Here is a 24,123-nt window from a genome sequence, read left to right as displayed (position 1 = left end):
CCATATTCATTTGAGGCAAGGGCATTTGGAGTACCAAGTTCTCTTTGTAACTGGCATTGTTTTACATATTTCTCTAATCGAATATCATTACAAGCATAAAAATGAACCAACTTCATGCATAAGATTATCCTCTCATTTTCTAAATGCATGATTTCTGAAATTTTGTCATCCATTGGGCCTTTCACATTTGCATTTTCCTTTTGTATCTTTACATGATACCTAACACTTGCTATTACATGGTCGGATGACTTAGAATGCTCATTCAATGATGACAATTACATGCTAAGCGATCCACCATCTATAAAAACATTATTCCTTCTCGCATCTTCATACCACATGCATTTTATTTTTTCATCACCTAATAAGGACTTTGTCAAATATGCCCATGGGTGGAGCAAAGTCCATTGGTTTCTCCACTTTCTTTTTGTTTTATTAGAAGAAGATGTTGACACATTTACATTTGTTACAACCTCTTCATCATTATTTGGAGTATCATTAAGATGTGCTTTCTTGCAAAACACACTCTTAATAGAAGGTTGGTGTGATCTATGTTTTTTGGGGCAGGACATACTCTTGAAACTGAGAGAATTCACAAACCAAGAAAAAAAACAAAGATGAGATGGGCAATAAAGGATACTTTACACTCTAGATCTTCCAATCTATCAAAAAAAAAACGAAGAAAGATGAAGGCTCACATTAGCTTACACGCACATACAAATCCGAAGTTACGGTAAGAGTTCTTAGGATGGGTGTGGGGAGTTGTTGCACTATTTGTGCCTCCGAAGTTCCATGGTATAGAAGTCTACATAGAAACACTTTTGGTCCTTGAATTGCAAGACTATGAAGAAATGTCTAATTTGAAAGTCAATAGCCTATAGAGTATCATGAAGAGGAGGCAATTGAAGTGATTCGCAGTTTCAAACACCTCAGTGTTGCCATACCTAGTCAGCACACTTGGAATACATGGTGAATGGAAACCACACAGATTCATAGCATGAATTTGAGAGCATGTGGCACTTGCGCACAACCCAACGATGGGAGATTCCAACAATGTCATTTGTATGCATGCATCACATAAACCAAGCATGCTCTTACACACATTTATGCAGACAATGTTGTACTTCAGACATGTTATCAACTATGACTGCAAACGCTTCCAGATATGATCTTTCCTTTTTTGAGAATAGTGACCTAGCAATCAAAGTGCCTAAGATCAAGTTCATGGTGAGAAGCAATGTCTAATCTGACAGTCAATAGCCTGTAGAGTATCATGAAGAGGAGGCAATTGAAGTGGTTCACAGTTTGAAACACCTCAATGTTGCCATACCTAGTCAGCACACTTGGAATACATGGTGAATGGAACCACACAGATTCAAACTATGAATTTGAGAGCATCTGGCACTTGTGCACAACCCAAAGATGGGAGATTACAACAATGTCATTCGTATGCATGCATCACACAAATTCTACTTTACAGAAAAGGTATGGGAGGAAGCATTTCATCAAGCTCGTGGAATGAAACAATCAAACTATAAAAGAGATTTCACTGCCTTCATTTAGGGGGTTAAGAGCACAGCCCCAGTACATCTAGAAACGGGAAGAAAGCCAATCAAGTGGTGTGAACTTCAAAGGGGTTATTCCAAGAAAATATCGAAAGTAAGGATGACAACATGAGATTGTATCCTCAATGCAGAACATGAGACCATGTTTTACTCTACGAGAGTTCATATGAAATGGAGATTAGCCAGTCATAGATTTAAATTTAAGTGCTATTCCAGCTGCATTTATACTCGATATTAAGAGAATTATTGGGGGGGCTGGCCAATGCCCAAGCACAAAATACGTCCAAACATGAGATTAGTTTCTTGTAATAATTTGTGATCTCTCACCGTTTGTTAAGACAAGAATAGGGGAGGGCAGGAGGAGAGACAAATAGATTGATTTGTCATATTATTGCCGCCCATGATGACCCCTATGACTATGGCCACCCCTCAAATAAGTGGGGATCGAACCCGAATCAAATAAGCGAGGAATGCTTTCGAGCGAGAAATAGAAAAAAAGAGAGACAAATACATACCTCAGAGTGGTGGCAAATAGTAGATGTGCAATCACCAAGAAGCGATAGAGAGCAACGAGTAGTGAGCGTGCTGGGAGCAATGGGCAACGACCAAGGAACAGGGAGTAGGAAGCGAGAAGAAGGAGCAGGAAGAAGGAAAGCAAGAAAAGAGAAAATAGGGGGAAAAGAGAAAAGAGTGGGAAAAGAGAAAGAGGGGGGATTCGGGAATTTAGAAATGAAACATTGAAAGCATAGTTATTAGTCACGACTCATGACTCACATTATACATAATACATATACAGTTATACTATTATAAAATGTACATACTACAATGTACATTTTAATAGTATATGTCTTTGTAGTATCATGTATGTACATTTTATAGTATGTACATATACTACAATCTACAATATTACATAGTACATATTACAATATTAAATATACTATATATAATATGTATTATGACATTATACAATGTCATATATATATATATGACATGGAAAATAAAATTTTAGCATGTCATTTGACTTGTATAAATTTTGGGTGCCATTCACATGAAAAATGAAAATTGTAAGTTTATATGTCACTTGACAGACATTTTTATTGGGTGTGTGTTTTTGATGGGCAAAATGGCCTTTGACGGGCATGCAATGATGGTCAGAGCTACAAAAGCATAAAGGAGAGACGGTTGAGAAGCCAAGAGTCGACTGAGAGACAACCGAGAAGCCGAGAATTGGTCGAGAAAGCAACCGACAGTTGAGAGTCGGCCGAGTGAGTGACGCGGCCGAATGACACACATAGTGACAGTCAAGAGACGGCCAAAGTCCGGCTGGAAAGACACAGCCAAACAGACGGCAATGGCTAGCCGACCGTTGACAGACAACGACGACCGGGATGCATCCGAGAGACGGCCGAGTCGTGGCCGCGAGAACGGATGAGTGACGGCCAAAAAAAGAAGAAGAAGATAGAAGATAGACAAAGAAGAAGAAAATGCCGAAAGAAGAAGCAACCCAAGAGCCGAAAGAAGAAGAAGCAACCCACTGAGCCAAAATAGGAGGAGGCGACTCAACAGCTGTTGGAGCAAACGGAAGCCCAAGAGAACATGGAGCAAAGGGCCGATTTGACGACTGATCTCACACCGAGGGAGTCGGAGCAACCAGAGGGCATCAAATCAATTTTTGAAGAAGAATGAGTGTACAATAGCATTTTTCGGCTCTTTCGAATACCAATAGTCTCAAATTCTCGATTTTGATTTTTTGGAGCGATCTTGTTTTGGGTTCGACATGCAATGCACTGTCCCACGGGTGTGCCAGGTGTTATCCGTGGGACAAAGGGCACAAAGGTGAGAAACGAATCTAAAGAGACGAGTAGGTCAAGTAGGTAAAAAGGGAATCGACCGAGCATTGGTAGCCGAGGAAGGTAGAATGAAATATATGCAATCGAGAATAAAGGTCGTGAATTAGGAGGAAGTAGCGAAAGTGCGCCAAGGAGAGGCTATATAAATCGTTGAACAACAGAAGAAAAAGGAAGGAATGAATATATGCATATGTTATGTTATAGAAGGAAAGAGAGAGTGACTGATATAATCGACTTCTGTGCCTTGTAATCGATTTTATCCAGTAATCAATATACATACTTTATTGGGTCATCTTTGTGTCTGTTTCCATAATCTGTACTTTCGATCCTGCTATTCGTAAGTCATAAGTGGAACATCGGTTGTGGCTGGTGATCAGGTAATTGATTGGCCTTCTCGGCCCTATCGTACTCTCCTACGTAACCACGATTCCTTGATCCGATTACTCAGGGGAGTAATCGAAGGTGTATTCCAGAGAAGGAGATAACAAGAATCAACATAGCTATGAAGACACCGACACCAACAAAGTACATGGAGCTGAAGAAGACACTAGGAAAATGGGTATAGAGTAAATCTCACTAGAAAACTTGTAGTCCCCCGTTAATGACTTTTACAACCCTTCTTTATTGCGTGTCTCCTTCCACTTGATGGAGTAGACACTCTCTCACCTTAATCTTTCATTAGAACTTAAGAGTGATTAATGTTAAGAACTAGTTACCCAAACCCTAATTATCCTAACTCTTATATGCGTGCAAAACCTCTTTGATAAGAGAAGTAGTTTTGATATTATTTAAATATTCTCTTGTATATATTGTTAAACTACAATGTTCTATTTCGTGAGAGAATGAACGTGAGAGAGAGCGAGTATAAGTGCCAATAACTAAGGTTATTGTCCAATTCGCTACCATTTATCATCATGACAAGCGCATGTTGTCGCAAAAGGATTTAAACCCATGACCTTATAATACATGTGTCAAAGCCTTATCATTAAAATTATTATTACAATTATCATAAGATATTTCACCTAGCTCCTCAAACTTTCTGGAATATTTAGAAAATTTAGGAATATCCTAGAATACTCTGGAAAATTCATGAAAATCTAAGCGTACTCTTGAGGGCCCTATAAATAGAGGCATATTGTATTACTCAAACCAATTCGATTCAATGTCAATCTTAAGCCTTGAACCTATTACTATCTTTTGTACTCTTCCCTTTTATTGTAATATATTTCCATTCTATCACACACACACACACACACTCTCTCTCTCTCTCTCTCTCTCTCTCTCTCTCTCTCTCTCTCTTGGTGAAAACACACAATTATGTTAATAAATGTGTGTAAAAAACACTACTTACAATGGGTGTGACAATGGAGTATGGTTATCCACTAACTACACTACATGGGTAGTGGAACATGTTGAATTGTCAATAGGCAAGACGAACACTCCACTGAGCACTGAGGAAAGAATTTCCACTTGCTCCAATAAAAAAAAGGGAAAAGTACCAGGATACCCCTGGAAGTTTGTTTATTTACCAGAATGCCCTTGGAAGTTCCAAATTTACCAAACTACCCCTATCTCCAAAAAAAAAAACACTTTATAAAGTAAGTATACACTGAAATCTACAAGCCCTATTTACCAAAATACCCTTAAACCTAAACTTATTTACCATAATGCCACTATATACCTATTTTGACCAATTTATACCACTTTTATTTTTCAAAATACATCATAAATCAAACTAAATTATCAAAATTATATTATATAAAAAAAATTTCAATTGAAAGGTCACCTTAAAATCCAATTCTATGAATTTACACCGAGTTATACTGGCTTAATCCCATAAAACCAAAATTTGTGATTCAATTGACCAAAATGTAATCTTAAAACCAAAACATTTGATCACACACCAAATTTTACCATTGCGATGCCATTTTGAAGCCAAATTCCATGAATTTGTGGATTCACAAACAATTTGCGGCCAAAATGTTAAACCAAATCTCACGAAAAACTTGGCCACCAAAATGTCATTTTAAACAAAATCTCACATGACACTTTGCTATTAAAATGTCATCTTAAACCAAATTTCATGATATACACTAAATTTTGTTAGCAAAATGCAATCACAACTAAATCTCCCCAATCTCATCAAATTCAAAAATACTCGCAAACCAAAATTATTTATCGAAATGTAATAATTGCAGGTTAATTTTGATCCTCTACAAAAAGTGTAATTCCAAAAATATCCACAAAATCAAATATATCTATCGACTCAACAAAATATATAATAATGCACAATCGTCACTAAATTGGGGCCCCACAACTGCGAGCATTGTGTCCTTTCCCACGACACCTTCCACAACGATGTTCTTTCTTCTTTGTGCCTTATTCTATTGTGCGTATACGTTTGGTTTTTGGACGTCCATGAGGTCTTCGTGTTATGTACACATAACGTTGGTGAGGGTAGGTCACTAATATTTACATTAGTGAAGGGTATGTTCACTATTATTAAAAAGGGGACTAATGATTGGATAGAATGAATGATATGTGCATGCACTATCATGATTTAGACAACCAGTGAATAGAGAGCCTTTTAGAAAGGCACATCTATTCAAGGGGCCTAGGAAATGGTATAAATATGAGGCTTAGCTACCCTCATAGGAATGACGTCGGAAGGCTGCTGTCGTAGACACCGGTGGTGCGGGCTAGGCTTTCGTCTCGACGATCGTGTTTATCTCTTCCAAGGTATTAGTCATCCTAATATCCGGCGGTATGGGACGTCGGTGGTAGGTTGGCTATGTCTAGATCATAGCTCGGGGGTGGTCGGGTGGAACGGGTTCTTCTATCCAATCTATTTTCTTCCTTTTTACTTGATTTGGTCTATTGATTAGTAATAGACTCTTAACAGTGGAATCAGAGCTTTTACTAACAATTTTTTTTGTTGTTTTGATGTTTTTTGCGTGTGAGCGAGGGGGATCTAACAAGGCTCGTCATGCTCTTCTCAGGATCAAAACAACACTCTAAACCCGGTATTCTTCTTTTTTGATCTCTTCTCTTTTTCTATTATGCGTTCTTTATGGTCGAATCAAATTGGTATTACGTTTTATTCTCTTTCTTTCTACCTCCTACTACGCTACGATTTTACTTATTATTATGCATCGGGCCGAGCGTGTTTGCACTAATCGCACACGCTCAACTCATGGCCTTTTGCATATTGCGATATATATCCCACTCTCTCCTCTCTTGAACTCTTACGATAATAATTATTCTTGTGCATTGGGTCGAGCGTGTTTGCTCTAATCGCACACGCTTATCTCATGGCCGTTTTGCATATGATGTTGAGTATACCACTCTTCCCCTCTATTGAGCCATCACTTGGCAGATTCTAAGGGATGATGTGGCCTTGACGAGGTGTATGTTGCCTACCTATGCCACTCTACTCTCTATTAAGCCATCAATTGGCCGATTCTATGGGATGTTGTGGCCTTGACAAGGTATATGTAGCTTACATATGCCACTTTCCTTTTTAATTAGCCATCAATTGGCCGATTCTAAGGGATGATGTGGCCTTGACGAGGTATATGTCACTTACCTATGCCACTTTCCTCTTTAATTAGCCATTACTTGGCCGATTCTAGGGATATGTGGTGGTCTTGAGGAGGTGCATGTCAACTACCCTAGGGTTTCGTATCTTAGGGCATGTTTGATTCCATACACCTAATTGTTGATTATTCTAATTAAATTTTAATTTCATAAGTATTGTTTCACTTATATGATTTTCTAGTAATTATTATTTACCCGCCCACAATTAACTATCCTTTTTCCACTTCCTTTTCATGTATAAAGTATTTACATCGTTTATTTTTAATGTAACCTTTACGTGTAGACTATTTTTTTCGTATGGAGTGGCTTGTTGAACGATTTTTTTTCAACGGGTCATCTAGGTTTAACTCTTATCATCAAGCCTTAGAAAACGAGTAAAACCATATGAGTTCCCTTATTGATGTTTTACTCATGGATTTGAGTATTACATCTTTGCGCACAACACCGTCATCACTTGTATCAATTTGTGGCTTATGTCACAATTGTGCAAGTTATAACAATCATATTGGGATGTATATGTGCATACCTTGCACTTCCCATTTATTTGTGACATTGTTTTTTTTCGTAGGTAACACATGGGTTCTTTTTTTTACCCTTGTTTTCGTCACTACTTAACTCTTATGAGTAGTGCCTTATTTTATCATTTTATCATCACGTTTGCTTATTGCTCGCAAGACTAGAATATTACTTGTGAGTGCACTTGTTTTTTCACGTAATACACTTTCTCGACCATATAATACATGATGGGTTGGCATTAATATAAGGCTATCTAGGAAATTTCATTGATGTAAGAACCATGGTTGAGCCTCGGGGAGCCGCCATGATTACTCAAGATAGAGATCCGAGAAATACATCTTAGCTATGTTTTCCCCCATGGTTTTTAAAACACCATAGTGTTACCATAGTTATCGGATCTCGAATCACATCTCATATGTCTAGAGGGGTAAAGACATGAGATACTTTCTTGGATAAAGTTCTTTCAATCAAAATTTCAAGCATTCATTTTGCTTGTGTATTTTCTGAACCTCCTTATTTTATTGCATACCCACAACGTGCATCATGGAACAAGTTTTGAACGCAGTTGGAACGATCTCTCCAAATGAGACCTCTCAACCCCAATCCGCATCTCGCACACAAGCTGAGATCACTATTGAGCAATTGCTCACTACTACCTTGAATCAATTGGCCGAAATGAGACAGGCCAATATGGCATTGGAAAAGAAATTCCAAGAATTAACTATTGAGTCCAAGAAAGAAGGTGAACCTTCCTTCGTAGTCACGCCTTTCAAGGGAGATAAGAAAGAAAGAACCGAGGAGGCCATTAGCACTTGGCTTGGTCGTTGGGAGTCTCACTTTGAGCTTCATCCCAAGCCCGATGCAGTAAAAATTGGTTATGTCGGTCGTGAGTTAGGTGACCGAGCTGCTGCTTGGTGGCGTGGCCTAAGGACCGCAAAAAACTTACCCACAACTTGGGAAGGTTTCGTTGATGTTTTTAAGAAACAATTCTTGCAGCCACCTTCTCAAACCGAACAAGCGCAACACTTGCTCACATTGTCTAGTAAGCCATTTACCTCTCTCGAGGATTATGTGCATCACGCTCGGACCCAGATCCAAAAATCGGGACTTACGGGTGAGAAATGGTTTGTCGCTTGTTTTTTGAATGGTATTCCCAATGGGGATTATCATTGGATTGTCCATGACAAGGACCCCACAACTTTCGAGGAAGCCGTCAACATTGTGCTGCGATACCATAGGACTTCCAAGAAAGACCACAATAAACCTGAGTTCGCCAAAACTCCGAATGTCAAGTTCATTGGGAAACGTAAGCAATCCAGTGACACTCTTGACCGCGACTCAAAGAAACCGAACCTCTTCTGTGCATATTGCAAGAAGCGGGGCCACACAAAGGATACCTGTCGTCGTCTTGAGAGGAAGTCAATGAACACCCCTCCTCAAGACAAATCTACGAGTCACACAGGTGAGTCTTTTGATATTGTTGAAGTTCATACCAATCACTTAAGTTTATGTGAATGCACTTTTCCTTCACATTTACTTGGACCTAATGATTTACTCCGAGCAGTCGGATATATCAATGGAACACAAGCACATTTCTTGTTTGATTCCGGTAGTTCTCACAATTTTCTTAATGATCACTTTGTGCAGCAAATGGAGCTCCACATAAACGCAAGTGATCATATCTATCAAGTTCACATGGCAAATGGAAACGTTCAATACATCAGTGGCATTGTTTGTCAACTGCTAATTCAAATAGATACTTATTTGGAGAAGCTTGACTTTCATGTTATGAAATTACAATCCGCAGATGTCATTTTAGGATATCCTTGGTTTTTTAATAAAAACCCTTCTTTGTCCATTGATTGGGTTAATCACTCAATCACATTTGAACTTAATAATTGTAAACATTTTATTCAATGTTCCAAACTTCCTTCTCATTCACTTGTGTCTTCTAAATCTTTAAGTGAGTATTCTAGTTCATTAATTTATTCGTGTGTAATTGATCCTGCGGTTCAATTTTATTATTTTAATATTGACGCCACACAATTACCACATTTTGAGCAACGATTACTCGACTCTATTTTAGAGGATTTTCAAGATGTGTTTCCTACTGAATTACCGCTTACTTTACCACCTAAACGTAATGTGGACCATCAAATTGAACTCATCCCTGGGGCTGCTCCTGTGAGCATTCCACCTTACCGACTTAGTCGATTAGAAGAGGATGAGATCGCTAAACAACTTAAGGAATACTTGAGTATGGGCCACATTAGGTATAGTAAATCACCTTGGGGTGCGCCAGTTCTATTAGTCAAGAAGAAGGAAGGTTCGTGGCGAATGTGTATCAATTATCGCCGTTTGAATAAAATGACAATTAAGAATGCATATCCATTACCTCGTGCCGATGATTTGATTGATCGTTTGCACGGGGCTCGATATTTTACGAAAATTGACTTACGAACTGGTTATCATCAGATTCGCATCGCCGAGGATGATATTCCTAAAACCGCTTTTCGTACGCGCTATGGCCATTATGAGTTTTTAGTCATGCCGTTTGGGTTGACTAATGCTCCAGCCACATTCCAACAAGCGATGAATGATGTTTTCCGAGATCAACTCGGTGATTTTGTTGTCGTCTTCTTGGATGATATTTTGATATATAGCCGTACCTTGCAAGATCATGTTCAACATGTTCGATTTGTTTTGCGAAAGTTGCGTGACAACTCTTTCTATGCAAAACATTCAAAATGTGACTTCTTCCAAAAATCTATTGTGTACCTAGGTCATTTAATTACAGAAAAGGGCGTTGAAATTGAACCTTCTCGTATTGAAAAGGTTAAACTTTGGCACATTCCTCGTAATATTCGTGAACTTAGATCATTCTTAGGGTTTGTTGGATTTTTACGAAAATCAATTCGTAACTATTCCAAATTGACTACGCCATTAACTGACCTTTTAAAAGGTCATCCACGTAAGTCTGTCAAACCAATTTCATGGAATGAACAACTTGACAAATCATTTGAGACACTCAAGGAGCATGTGTGTCAGGCTCCCACTCTTCTATTACCAGACCCTTCTAAGCCTTTCTCAATTGAAACCGATGCTAGTGATTATGCTATTTGTGCCGTTCTTTATCAAGGTGGTCAGCCTATTGCTTTTGAAAGTAAGAAGCTTGATGCTGCTCAATCTCGGTATTCGGTTCAAGAGAAAGAGTTGTTTGCGGTGATACACGCACTTAAAACATGGAGGCACTATCTCTATGGAAATAAATTTGTGGTTACAACAGACCATCAATCATTAAAGTATTTTTGTGACCAGCCCGATCTTGTTGGTCGTAAAGGCCGTTGGGCTGACCTTATGCAAGATTTTGATTTTTCCATACGATATCGCAAGGGTTCTATGAACACCGTTGCTGATGCTCTTAGTCGCATTAAAGAAGTTAACATGCTTAGCTTCACGGAAATAAAATCTGATCTTTTAGATCACCTTCGAGGGAAATACCTTGATGACAGTTATTTCTCAAAATACTGGACGAAAGCCGAATCTGGTTTAGATGCCGATACTAGCACCCTACCCTCGAAGGCGACCTTTCACATTACAAACGGTTTGCTCTACCGTAGTGGAAAGGTCTGTGTTCCAGATTTACCAAATGTTAAACAGAAATTTTTTCATGAATGTCATGATGCACCATCTGCTGGTCATCCTGGAATACAACGCACACTCGTTCTCATCTCGTGTACTTTTTTCTGGCCTAAGATGCGCTCTGACGTGCATAAATACGTAACTCAATGCTTACAATGTCAGATTAATAAGTCGGAACGACTTAAAGCTGCTGGTCTTTTACATCCCTTAGATATTCCCAACAATAAATGGGAAAGTATCTCGATGGATTTTATTGTTAGTTTACCTCGTACACAGAGGGGTCATGATGCCATATGGGTTGTCGTTGACAGGCTAACAAAATTAGCTAGATTTATTCCTACAAAAGGCACGGTAACCGCTCAACAGTTGGCTTATCAATTTGTTGATGAGTTATTTCGTTTTTATGGATTACCGATGGATATTGTTAGTGATCGAGATTCCAAGTTTAATAGTGACTTTTGGACTCAGGTCTTTAAGAAACTAGAAACTACGTTGAGCATGAGTTCCGTAGATCATCCTCAGTCTGATGGACAAACTGAACGAGTTAATCAAATTATTGAGGACATGCTTCGAGCTTATGTAGCAAAAACCCCTTCTAAGTGGGAGCAATACCTTCCCATCTTAGAATTTGCCTATAATAGCTCTAAACATACATCCACTGGATATAGTCCTTTTATGTTGATGTATGGTTTTCAGCCACGTGCCCCAGTTGATGTCACGATTCATCGTGATACATTAGACAGTACACGCAATTTTTTGCAAGACATGAACCAAATGTTGCATATTGCCAAAGAAAATGTCAAGACAGCTCAAGATCGTGCTCGATTTTATGCTGATCAGGATAGACGTCCTCGTGCATTTACTATTGGTCAAAAAGTTTTTTTGCGTGTCCCGACTGATTCTACGTCATTATCTACGGGCAAGTGCGCTAAGTTAGCCCCACGATATTGTGGCCCATTTGAAATCCTTAAGCGAGTTGGGTCATCTGCTTATCACCTTGCCTTACCTCGTAACGTGGGTATTCATCCTGTTTTTCACGTCAGTCGTCTAAAACCATTTTTAGGCTCTGGTGATAACACCATCACAATCCAAGATCTTGTAACATTAGAGGATTTTTCTTACAAACCTCATGTTCCTGAACGAATTCTTGATTCTCGTACTAAACGTTTACGTTCTAAAGAGATTCGGCTATTCAAGATCAAATGGATGGATAAACCTATTGATGATGCCACATGGGAACGCGAGCATTCGCTTAAGGCACAATTTCCTCACTTTATATTGCAAGAGTGCAATCTTTTGAAGTAGGGGAGTATGTTATGTACACATAACGTTGGTGAGGGTAGGTCACTAATATTTACATTAGTGAAGGGTATGTTCACTATTATTAAAAAGGGGACTAATGATTGGATAGAATGAATGATATGTGCATGCACTATCATGATTTAGACAACCAATGAATAGAGAGCCTTTTAGAAAGGCACATCTATTCAAGGGGCCTAGGAAAAGGTATAAATATGAGGCTTAGCTACCCTCATAGGAATGACGTCGGAAGGCTGCTGTCGTAGACACCGGTGGTGCGGGCTAGGCTTTCGTCTCGACGATCGTGTTTATCTCTTCCAAGGTATTAGTCATCCTAATATCCGGCGGTATGGGACGTCGGTGGTAGGTTGGCTATGTCTAGATCATAGCTCGGGGGTGGTCGGGTGGAACGGGTTCTTCTATCCAATCTATTTTCTTCCTTTTTACTTGATTTGGTCTATTGATTAGTAATAGACTCTTAACACTTCGTGTGGCTGGTGGTAACATGCCTCCAGCAATATTATCATGCGTAACAACAAGAGGAAATATTAGCTCCTCGTAAGTATCACAATATGATTGCAACAAATATGCCTTATGTGCAAAAGATTGAACTCTTTCTTTTCGAAACAAAATAGCAGTCGCTGCATGTGCACAAGGTAACCCCATATCTTGCCATTGTCCACAAGTACATATCTTCTTATCCACATAAACAATCCTAACATGTTTTGGAGTATGGATCTCAAAAACATCATTAGTAGATGGCAAAATACGGTATAGTCTTCCATGTTGTATGGATGCTCTAATGAATTTCTCTGCATATCCAACCAATGCATCATGTGTTATCTCTCCATTAACCAATCCAATACATGCTTTAGAAGTTTCTCCATTAACCATCCTGTCATAAAACCATGACATTATCTTCTGGCGTATCAATTCCATCATCCCTAGAATAGGCATAGCTCTAGCCTCTAACAACCATGCATTTAGGGACTCGATAATGTTAGATGTCAAGTGTTCAAACCTTTTCCCTGAAAACTTACATGTAGCCCAATGTGAGGGGTTGGCGGTGCTCATTAGCCATTTAGCTGCATTACTATTTGAAGTGCGTATTTCTCCAATGATAACATCAAAGTCTTGAGTATTAGCTGCATTTGCAGCTTTCCACAACATCCCCAGTAGTTGATTGCTTTTAAAAGCTTTTCTGAAATTGTCTGATAGATGGCGCCCCGATGGCGCATGCAATATCCATGACATGATGTATCATTGCCAAACACCAACATGACACCATCCACTAAACCATTTTGTCTATCTGAAATAAACGTTAGTGGATCTGTGTGTCGAAGAACATCCTTCAAACTTTGAAGAAACCAACACCATTTATCATCATTCTCTGCTATTACTACACCAAATGCAATCGGAAACAAAGCACCTTGTGCATCGATGGTAGTAGCCGTGAGAAGGATTCCTAGATATTTTCCTTTCAAATGAGTTCCATCTAGACCAATTATTGGTCTACAATGCATGAAACCATTTATGCTTGCATTGTAAGCAATGAATATGCGAAGAAAGAGACCTTCAATTGTTTCTTGAACATATGCCACACTACCAGGATTAGCTTCTAAAATGTTTTGGCAATAATTTTGAAGATTTTGATATGCAAATACATGATCCCCATGGATTTGAGCATGTGCACTTTCTTTTGCTTTCCACACTACCCTGTAAGAGATAGTGACACCTTTTTCACGACGCACATCACCAATTAGTTCCTTTGGTGTGTATGTAGGATGATATTTAAACTTCTCCAATGTTGTTTCAACCAACCATTTTGAGCTTACTTCTTTGTTCCCTAAGTGTTGAGTGCCACCACATTTATGTTCTTCCCTATTCTTCTTGATCTAGCATTTTGGACCTCCTTCAATACAAGATGCATGCAACCTCCATCGACATCCAGAATTTTTGCATGTAATAGTTAATCTAGCAAAAGTCATGTGAGCACAAATTTAAGATTAAAAGTCAAGTGAGTGTAAAAGCATATGAGTGCAAAATTCATGTGAACCTTGTTTTATCTGGCTTGATCACTCTTAGCTCAACATGAGAGCCAATTGCATCATCTCTCATAGCTTGTCGAAGCTCCTTCAAAGAGTCAAACTGCCTTCCCTCCACCAAAGCCATTCTATGAGAGACATCAAACATCAAACATCGAAATGAGAGAGAGACAGAGAGAAGAAGAAGAAGAAGAAGAAGAAGAAGAAGAAGAAGAAGAAGAAGAAGAAGAAGAAGTGAGTTTCAACCCTCCAATGTATGCAAAACATTATCAGTCTGGCTATAAAATGCCACACTTATTCTCTGATAAAAAAGAAGAAGAAGAAGAAGAAGAAGAAGAAGAAGAAGTGAGTTTCAACCCTCCAATGTATGCAAAACATTACCAGTCTGGCTATAAAATACCGCACTTATTCTCTGATAAAAAAGAAGAAGAAGAAGGAGAACGTGAAGAAGAAATGGTATATCTCTATATATAAGAGATGCATAATAAGTTAGAAGTTGACCTTCTTCTTCTTTCAAGTTCTCATTCCTTTGCTGAAGAATTTGCAAGGCTTTTATGTAAATGCCGGAATGACAGAAACAGAGTATATGCTCTACGACTCTATGAGTGCATTTGCATAAAAGGACTAGAATGTGATAATGTATTAGGAAACTATCTGGTTCCTTTGTTTGTTAAAGTTGGATGTACGGTCGATGCTCTCTATTAGTTCGATCATATATCTCTTCGCAATGAGCTTTCATGGAATTTCATGCTATCAGGTTACAACAATTGTGGTCAACCACAGAAAGCATAATATCTATACAAAACAATGAGAAACGTTGATGTTTCTTCTTCACATCCAAATGAACATACTTTTGTTGCTTTGCTCAAGGCTTGTATAAGGTTAAGAGACATGAGAACAAGTCTTCATGTACATGTAGAATGTGGTTCGAGAGGTTTCCTACATAGTGATATCTCATTGGCTACCACTTTGGTTGATACTTATGCAAAATGTGGCTCAATCGAGAGAGATAGATAGGTTTTCGATAAATTACATGTTAGAGATGCAATCTCCTGGACTTCATTGATTGTTGGATATGCTGAGAATGGAAAATCTGAAGAAGTAGTTGAATGCTTTGAAAAGATGCAATCTGATGGTATCTTCCCTGATATTGTTACATTTATAAGCATTCTCAAAGCATGTTGCAACTCAGGATCAATCAATGAAGGCCAAGTAATGCATTGTGAGGTTGAAAGAAGGAGTTTTCTCTAAAGAAGAAGAAGAAGAAGAAGAAGAAGAAGAAATCTTTGAAGGATACAAGAAAAAGAAAAATTAGTAGGAAAAGGGGATTGAATAATAAAAGAAGAAAGGGAAAACCTAATAATAGAGAAATGTCCACATATAAAGAGAGAGAGAGAGAGAGAGAGAGAGAGAGAGAGAGAGAGAGAGAGTACTAACCTGATGAAGACGATTGATGATGAACAAGAAAGAAAAGAAAGATTCTATGAGGTTTAAGGGTATTTTGGTAAATAGGGCTTGTAGATTTGAGTGTATAATTACTTTATAAAGTGTATTTTTTTGGAGATAGGGGTAGTTTGGTAAATTTGGAACTTCCAGGGGCATTTTGGTAAATAGACCAACTTCTAAGAGTATCTTGGTACTTTTCCCTTAAAAAAATTGCCACATTAGTACTCCCTTCAACTTTCATAGATATGCTTTCACTCCATATCTACCATCGAATACAAAAGCGTTGCGCATGTTCCAATTATGACGCAATCCCCAATATCTTAAAAATAGAAAAACGATCTCCATCTCTGATTTTGGGTCAACCTGTGTAAATTGTGCAAACACCCATTGTCTAGGTGTCAAATAACATCGTGATAAAACTTGCCAAATTTGAGAAATGTAACTCCAAATATGACAAGCAATCAAACATTGTATAAATCGATGAGTACTATCTTCCATTTGAACAGTGCAAAAAAAGCAATTACGTGTTGCTAGTCCACAACGCTTTAGAGCTAATCCCAAAGACAATCCTCCAATCAAAACTCTCCAAATGAAGACCTTTGCTACAAGTGGCAATTTAGAATGCCAACTATGTTGTAAGATCTGCCACCACCCATGATCGGATTTGTGTATTTTTTATTTGTCTTAAGCCTTAGATAATAACCATCCAAGAGACTCAACAGAGCAATGATACAAAAGATTAGTAGTCACTTGTAACAATGACGTTTGATCCCGTAAACACCAATCAATCCACAGTTGTTCTCCAGTTTGTGGAGGTAAGGGACCTTGCATCATTGCAATATTTTGTTGTTGTTGCCAAATAAACCCATAATTAGGTGAGATGAATAATAATTGTCGCGCTTCAACAAACTCCAAAATTGTTTGTGATGGAGCCTCATTATATCTCCCACCTCTTTGACCCCCAAACAAAACAAATGATTAAATTGAGAGCACATTCTCTCATTTCCTGGTCAACATAATAACCGAGAAGACACAAGTAACTCTTTTTGCAAAGAATTACAATGCTCTCTACTAGATGATGGTTTCCATACACATAACAAGAGTGCTTCTTGCCATGAAGTAACCAAGTGTTGAACACATGAAGAGCCCGGAATCCTAAGTGAAATACATCGATTTAGTAATTACCACCATGAAGCCTTAATTGTTGTCCTCCCATGTGTTAAACCCTTGTTCTCAATGAAATATTGAACAATAGATATCCATGATTGTGAGTTTGAACACATGTCTTGTAATAATGAAAATCTACAAGCCATTATATGCATGGATAAGTTCAATATTCCAGCTCCCCCCAAGTGCTTAGGGGTTGCTAGATAATTCCACGCAACCTAAGTGATTCCCATCTTATCCCTCTTCTTCCACAACAAATATCGAAGAGGTTGCAAAACAGAATGCAAAGCCTTCTTTGTCCATGACAACAATGACAAGTAATATAATATCATGGGTTCCATAATACATTGTACAACCTTCAAGCGTACATGAAATGACCAAGATTGTGATTTCCAATACATGAACTTATCCCTCAACTTACTAGACACCATTCAATCAATTGACCATTTGTAACATTCATTCCTAATGGATAGCCCAAGTGTCAGAAAATAGAGCCTTTCTTCACCATGGATCCTTGCCATCTTAAACATTCCAAATCCCTTTCAGTACATGATATGAGACTAGACTTCCTCCAATTAATATGTAATCCTGAAGCCAATGCAAATTGGTTCCATACACGCAACCCCTTCTCAAGATTCTCTCGTGAGTCTTGTAGAAACATGAAAGAATCATCAATCAAAGCTTGTGCTACCAGTTGCCCTCCAGACGGAAGGTGTAGACCCACAATGTCACCATTTGTTGCAAGCCTTGATAGCATCATTAACAAGGGATGAGTAACAATAGCAAACAACAATGGGCTAAGAGGGCATCCTTGACGAACGGATCTTGTGACGGCAATATCTAATGTAACTCCCCCATTAAGCATTACTCGAGACACCACATCTTGTCCTAATAAAAATATGAGGCGAGACATACGAGGTCCAAAGCCCATTGTATGCATTAACCCAGAAACAAAGGACCAATTAACATGACCATAAGCTTTCTCCAAATCTAATTGCACCATAATAAATTCTTGATGAGTTTTTCCAGCATAATCCATGGTCATTTGAACATTCAACACATTATGCAATATATTCCTACCTGCAATAAAACCATATTGGGTAGGATGTATTAACTTTGGCAAATACTTCTGTAATCTATTTGCCAAGACCTTTGTAAATATCTTATACAACCCCCCCATCAAAGAAATAGGTCTCCATTGATGAAATGACTCAAGAGATGTCACCTTTGGAATTAATTTAATTAGACCAACCTTCCAAGCTTGAGGCATACAACCAGAATCCCATGAATGTTGAAACATCAAAGTTAAGGGCCCCTTTAAAATGTTCGAATATCGCTTAAAAACTTCATTTGTCAAGCCATCCCAACTGGGGCTCTCACCACTAGGAAGATGCCTTAAAACCGTGTCCACCTCATCCTCAGTGAATTCCGCATCCAATTCATGACTAATGAGGTCATGCACAATACATCCAACCACGTCATAAAACTCATGACGTGCTCAACTCACCTCATTTGTCATTAACAATTGTGGGCCAATCAACTCCTTAAAGTAATGAGCACATATGTCAATTATTGTAGTAGGATCCACTATCAATTCATCCCCTTGCTTCACATGTACCACATTAGATCGAGCATAAGTAGGATGTAACGCTTGGAAAAACAAATGAGATTGAGATTGATTATCTATGAGCCCATCCCTCACTTGACGCAACTTTGCAAATGATAACTTTGGCATTGCAACTGAGGAATAATAACCTGCAATTGACTTTGGATATCCAAAAACTCCTCATGTAATGGTGCATGCATCAATAATGCATTATACCTAGAGAGAACAAGTTTGAGAATTGTCGAAGAAGACCTCTTCTTCGTTGATCATTAGTTACTTCATACATACGATGACTGATCTTAATGTTTCATAATGTGAGAATCCCATGCTTTAACTCCTTTCAAATTCACTTCTTGTGAAAAATTTACCAAAATTTGCTCCATGAGAGAATCAAAGTGAGGTTGAAGCAAAAGAGGAGTTAAAGCATAATGGAGGATTTCCAAGTAAGGATTTATACATGTCAATTGCATGACTACAAACCTTCAAACAAATAGGAACGTGATCTGAAGTTTCTACATCTTGTAGAATTGGCATACGAAGTGATGTTGGTAAAAAAGAATCATCGTGCATCACATACATTCTATCTAACCGATTCCATGTTTGTCTATGTTGAGAAGATTGGAAAGTAAAACCTGGATCATTCCCATGCAACCATGTCCAAACATCCAACTTCAAAACCTCCATAGCCAATGAATCCCAAGCAAGTTGCTCAAGATCATCCATGATAGAATGTTCAGACGTAGATTGAGATGCATCAACACACATGTTAAAATCACGGTCCCATAAGTAATCTTGGATGGCTCACACATAGGGTTTGAAGGAGTGAGCCCCATAATGCTAATTAGTGTAGTTATTTCATTAGACCATTGATCAATAAGTTCTACGTTGACTAAGCATTAGCCAAGAGAAAATTAAAAATATTTGTTTTGTAGGTTACTGGTATTAGGAATCATGTTATGAGGGTTTTCCATGATAACTCATGTGCTAGAGATTTAGGAATGAGGAAAACTCTAGAGTTGGTTAAGGTTCTATTATTGGTGGCTAGCCACTTATAGACAATGATGCATGTTGATGTATTCCTTGTTAGATCGTTGTTTTTGGTCAGTCTTCTTTAATATGTAGTGTTCCATTTTTGTCTCTCATTTTGTTGTCACACTTCTAGTATTCTATGTTGCATTTATGAACTCTCTCACAAGACCTATCCAACAACAAGTGCGTGAAAATGAGTGGAACCATGAGGTTCATGGATTAGGCTAGATGGTATTGTTGCAATTGTTTATTTGACTTCATGATAGATGGGAGTGGGGCTAGACCACATTATTTGTAAGTAGTTTGTGGTTCCCATTATCAAGGACGGAGAGAAGGTTTCAATTGATAATTTGAACTACAAGTAGTTAGGGGCTTTCTGCATCACAACAAACTTAGTCATTGATGTTCCACAATGTATTCCACAAACCTATTAGAATTAGAATTAGAATTAGAATTAGAATTTTTATCGTCCATAAAGAGGCCAATTTTGACCTATGGGATTAGAGTATACATGTGTTCTTGATATGTGTCTCATTCCTAAAGAGGGGTATTCATACATTGAAGTACAAAGTCTCTATGTGTGAATAAAGCATACACATATGAGCTCAACCTTCTAGGTGGTGTCTTAAGTATGGCACTTAAGTTATCACTCCCTCTTAGTATGTCAACATATCTTGAATGAATTGCACTATATGTCGAGCATGTGACGAGCAAGTGACATTCATCCTCTACCATACCTTCATTGCATACTTTACATGCCTTCAAATTCGTTGCATTTTGATACTATGATGCAACTTCAATACCCAACTTGTGAGATCGAGTGCGAAGTAGTGCAAGGGCTCTATGAGCATTACTACTCCTATTGATAATGACATAAAGTTGGATACGATCAATAAACATTCTTGATTTAAATTGAGACTAACATTCAGGGTTGACATTTGCAATGTAGTATTCTAGCTTTGTCCTCTTCGCATCTTCCCACTTCATCCTTAATGATTCCACCAACCTTTCCTCAATCATTACATATTTCATAGTATCACCCGAAAGTCTAAAAGATCATCCACACCCCATCATCTAAACCATTTTCTTATGTCAAGAACCCAACCGAATGAGAGAATTTTACTCTTATGATTCTTTTGTAGCTTACATCCAACATTCCAAGCAAGATGTGGTAATCGATGATTCAACTTATTCTTTACCTTTGTAATGTATCTATATACTCTTTGGAGTGCCAATATTTCTATGGGCCAAACACCTATTTCCAAGGGCATAACCTAGTAAGGGGTAGTGCATTTAACTCCTAATTGCCTCTTTAAAAACATATTTTGAATTTTCTTAATCTCATTCTATGCATTAAGAGAGATGCTGCCACCCCATACTTCTACTCCATAAAGTAATACTTGAGTTACCATGGCATTGAACAACATTAGTTTTACTTCCCATCCACAAGTATCACTTTGGTTGCATTGGTTCTCCAAAAGGTAATACGATTTCCAACCGACTTGAAGCCTAGAATCAAAGCATGCACTCCATTTATTTGTGGCGGGTACATTAATACCAAGATATTTAAAGCTTTGAACAAACAGTATATGTTCACCTCTATATGTTAGAATAGGGTAATGATGAGGTTGGTTGGTTTGCACTACCATCATCTTTATTTTCTCCACATTCAATGCTAGTCCACTACTATGGCAAAATTCTTCTAATACCCCCAATAAATGTTGCATACGATCAACACCATATGAGAAGAGTACCACATTATCTGCATATAGAAGCAATAAGAAAACATGTTGCATAAATATGGGGGCATTCAATCCTTCTTCTCATGCAACCTTATTCACCACTTATTCTAATTTATCAATACATAAGCCAAAGAGTGTGGGTGATAGTGGACATCTATCACAACATAGACATCAAATACATAGTTGGTGAGGATTGAACCTACAACCTCACATCAAAAAGATGTCATGCTCAACCATTTTGATATTAGCATTGTGAATGTGAACGTGCGGAACTGTATTACAAACCTGCTGTACCGGATAGCAACAATGGAGAGAAAGGTTCAATGGAAGCTTAACACAAAGAATATGCGCGGGAGAGACAGAGAGAGAGCAGAACGTAAACTCTATTAAAAAAGTAATAACACTCTGTATATCACTCTATACATAGAATGTGCTCAGAGAGCACTTTTATACAAGTCCATAAAGGACTAATAGAAGTACTAACAGGTACTTCAATGCTCACACGAGCAACTGTCATTGACTCCCTAAAGTATGCCTACGTATTAGGCTGGATTCGTAGGCCTCTAACGGCCTACCAGTTTCAATCCGATCCGACTCTCCGATCGGCTCCTAGTTCTGGATATCATCTGGACACCGATCCGGCTCTGGCTTATTCAGCTGATCTGGATCTGGTTGAGCATGCTCGCTCAACACTCCCCCTCAGGTCGGATTGTTGTGTTAGTGTCTGTAGTAGCCGGTCCTTCCATCTGGCTCCTTCTGGCATCGTTCCGCGTTGCTCGCGCTCCTCGTCCGGTCTGGTCCCGTTTCTCGCGACCCTTGTGGTTCCATGAACCTCGACCTCCTCGATCGGCTTGTCTGCTCAGCAGGCCCATCTCAGCTCCTTCGCTGCTACCACTTCGGCGCTTGTCGACCCATCGAGTCCTCCATGTTGGTGTCGACTTCCATTGCCTTATTGTCCGCTTGCCCTTTAGTTGCTTTGGCTCTTCTGAATGCAACTGTTGAACCAAATCGGCTTCCTCCGATTCATTCCAGCTCTTGTCCAAGTTGGTAGTCTCCAACTCGTCTTCCGTTTTTAGGCCCTTCACCACATCGGACCACATCTGGGTCTTGGCCTACTTCCGGTCAACTTTGTCCTTGACTCTGCCATCGTTGCCACTTGCTCCGACTTGTTTGGATGTGTCGACTCATTCGGTCGGCTCGGCTTCCTTTATTTGCTCATCTCCCCCCTTGATTCTTTCTTCCTCTCCGGTTCCTCGTTCGGTGTCATCCATTCCCGTTCCCGTTCTCCCCCTCAAGTGCGGCACGTTGAGACGCTGAATGCCGAGCATCTCCGAAAAGTGTTGCAACTTGTCCGATCCGAGTGGCTTGGTGAAGATATCGGTAGCTTGCCGATCCGTGTGAACATACCGAAGTTCAACTTCACCGCTCAGGACCCACTCACGCACAAAAAAGGTTGTTAGGTAAGTTAGGTACGGTACAGATACCATACGTATTTAACGTATTAATACTCGTATAGTACCTCCCAATTTAAAAATACGTTAAATACGTTTTCTTAATATGTTAAATACTTATAAAATACATAAAATACGTATAGTACATTAAATACTTCTAGAATTTGAAAATTATTTACCTTTCTAAAAAATATCTATAATATTGTAAAAAACATCTATGTTTACACAATTTTGTGATGTACAATATAGTTCTAGATCCTAAAATGCATATAAGACATTTGAACATTTCACATCCTAAAATACTTATAGTAATATGGATGTCGACATTCCCTTATCCTATAAATCAGTGTACGTGTGTATCACGATGTTCTACTTCAAATTGCAATTATCTACAATTATGCTTTCATAGATTGAGTAATTGTCTACGATTATCACACTCATGATAGGTATCTCTTTTCTTCGTTTTCTTCTTCTTCTTCTTCTATCTACTACGATTATCACACTCAGGACATGTTTATGTCTTCTTTTCTCTCTTCTTCTTCTTCTTCTTCTTCATCATCATCTTCTTCATCGTCATCTCTTCTATTCTTCTATTCTTCCTTCCTTTGGATTCTTTTTCACTAAAATCTTTTTTTTCTTTTGCTTTTTGTTAGGGTTTTACTTACATTTTCTTTATTAATACGTATTATACCTGTTTTTCTATAAATATGTTAAATACCGTATTGGACAAATGTACATGATATTTGACTGAACAACATTGAGGTATAGTACGTACTATACAAATGATGAGGTATTATACGTATTTAAACGTTAAATACAGGTACGTAAACAACCATGTGCACAAAGTGATAATGCACTTCTATGTGCTTTGTCCAAGCATGGAATAAGGGATTCGTGGCGAGTTGTATGCTGCTTACGTTGTCACAGTAGATCAAGATCGGGGTTGGCACCTCAATCCGGAGCTCTCGCAACAGTTGCCAAAGCCAGATGGCTTCACAGGTGGCAATGGGTAGTGCCCCGGTATTCAGCCTCAGTGCTCGATAGAGCCACTGTTGGCTGCTTTTTACTGCTCCACGCAACAACTGCACTACCAAGAGAAAACATGTAACCGAAGGTGGATCGGCGATCCGATGCATCACTAGCCCAGTTGACATCGGTATATCCGACTAGC

The 24,123-nt window shown here is 38.6% G+C and overlaps 1 long non-coding RNA gene and 1 pseudogene across 1 annotated transcript in view; one reads left to right on the top strand and one right to left on the bottom strand.

The window, feature by feature from the left end:
- Positions 1-5,611: 5,611 nt before the first annotated feature.
- On the bottom strand, positions 5,612-14,638 carry LOC147857277 (uncharacterized; annotated as a pseudogene).
- A 39-nt stretch (positions 14,639-14,677) lies between these two features.
- The window catches only part of LOC147857274 (uncharacterized), a 45,222-nt gene continuing 35,776 nt past the window's right edge, over positions 14,678-24,123 (top strand). The window contains exon 1 of the long non-coding RNA XR_015530556.1: positions 14,678-14,749. This is a non-coding gene — a long non-coding RNA (uncharacterized LOC147857274). The remainder of the gene's footprint in view (positions 14,750-24,123) is intronic.

This window comes from Azolla caroliniana, unplaced genomic scaffold (assembly GCF_043228905.1).
Source record: "Azolla caroliniana isolate FFs.n. ecotype wild unplaced genomic scaffold, voAzoCaro1.0.p SCAF_12, whole genome shotgun sequence".
NCBI classification, from domain to species: domain Eukaryota; kingdom Viridiplantae; phylum Streptophyta; class Polypodiopsida; order Salviniales; family Salviniaceae; genus Azolla; species Azolla caroliniana.
This window is presented reverse-complemented; position numbering and strand designations above follow the sequence as displayed.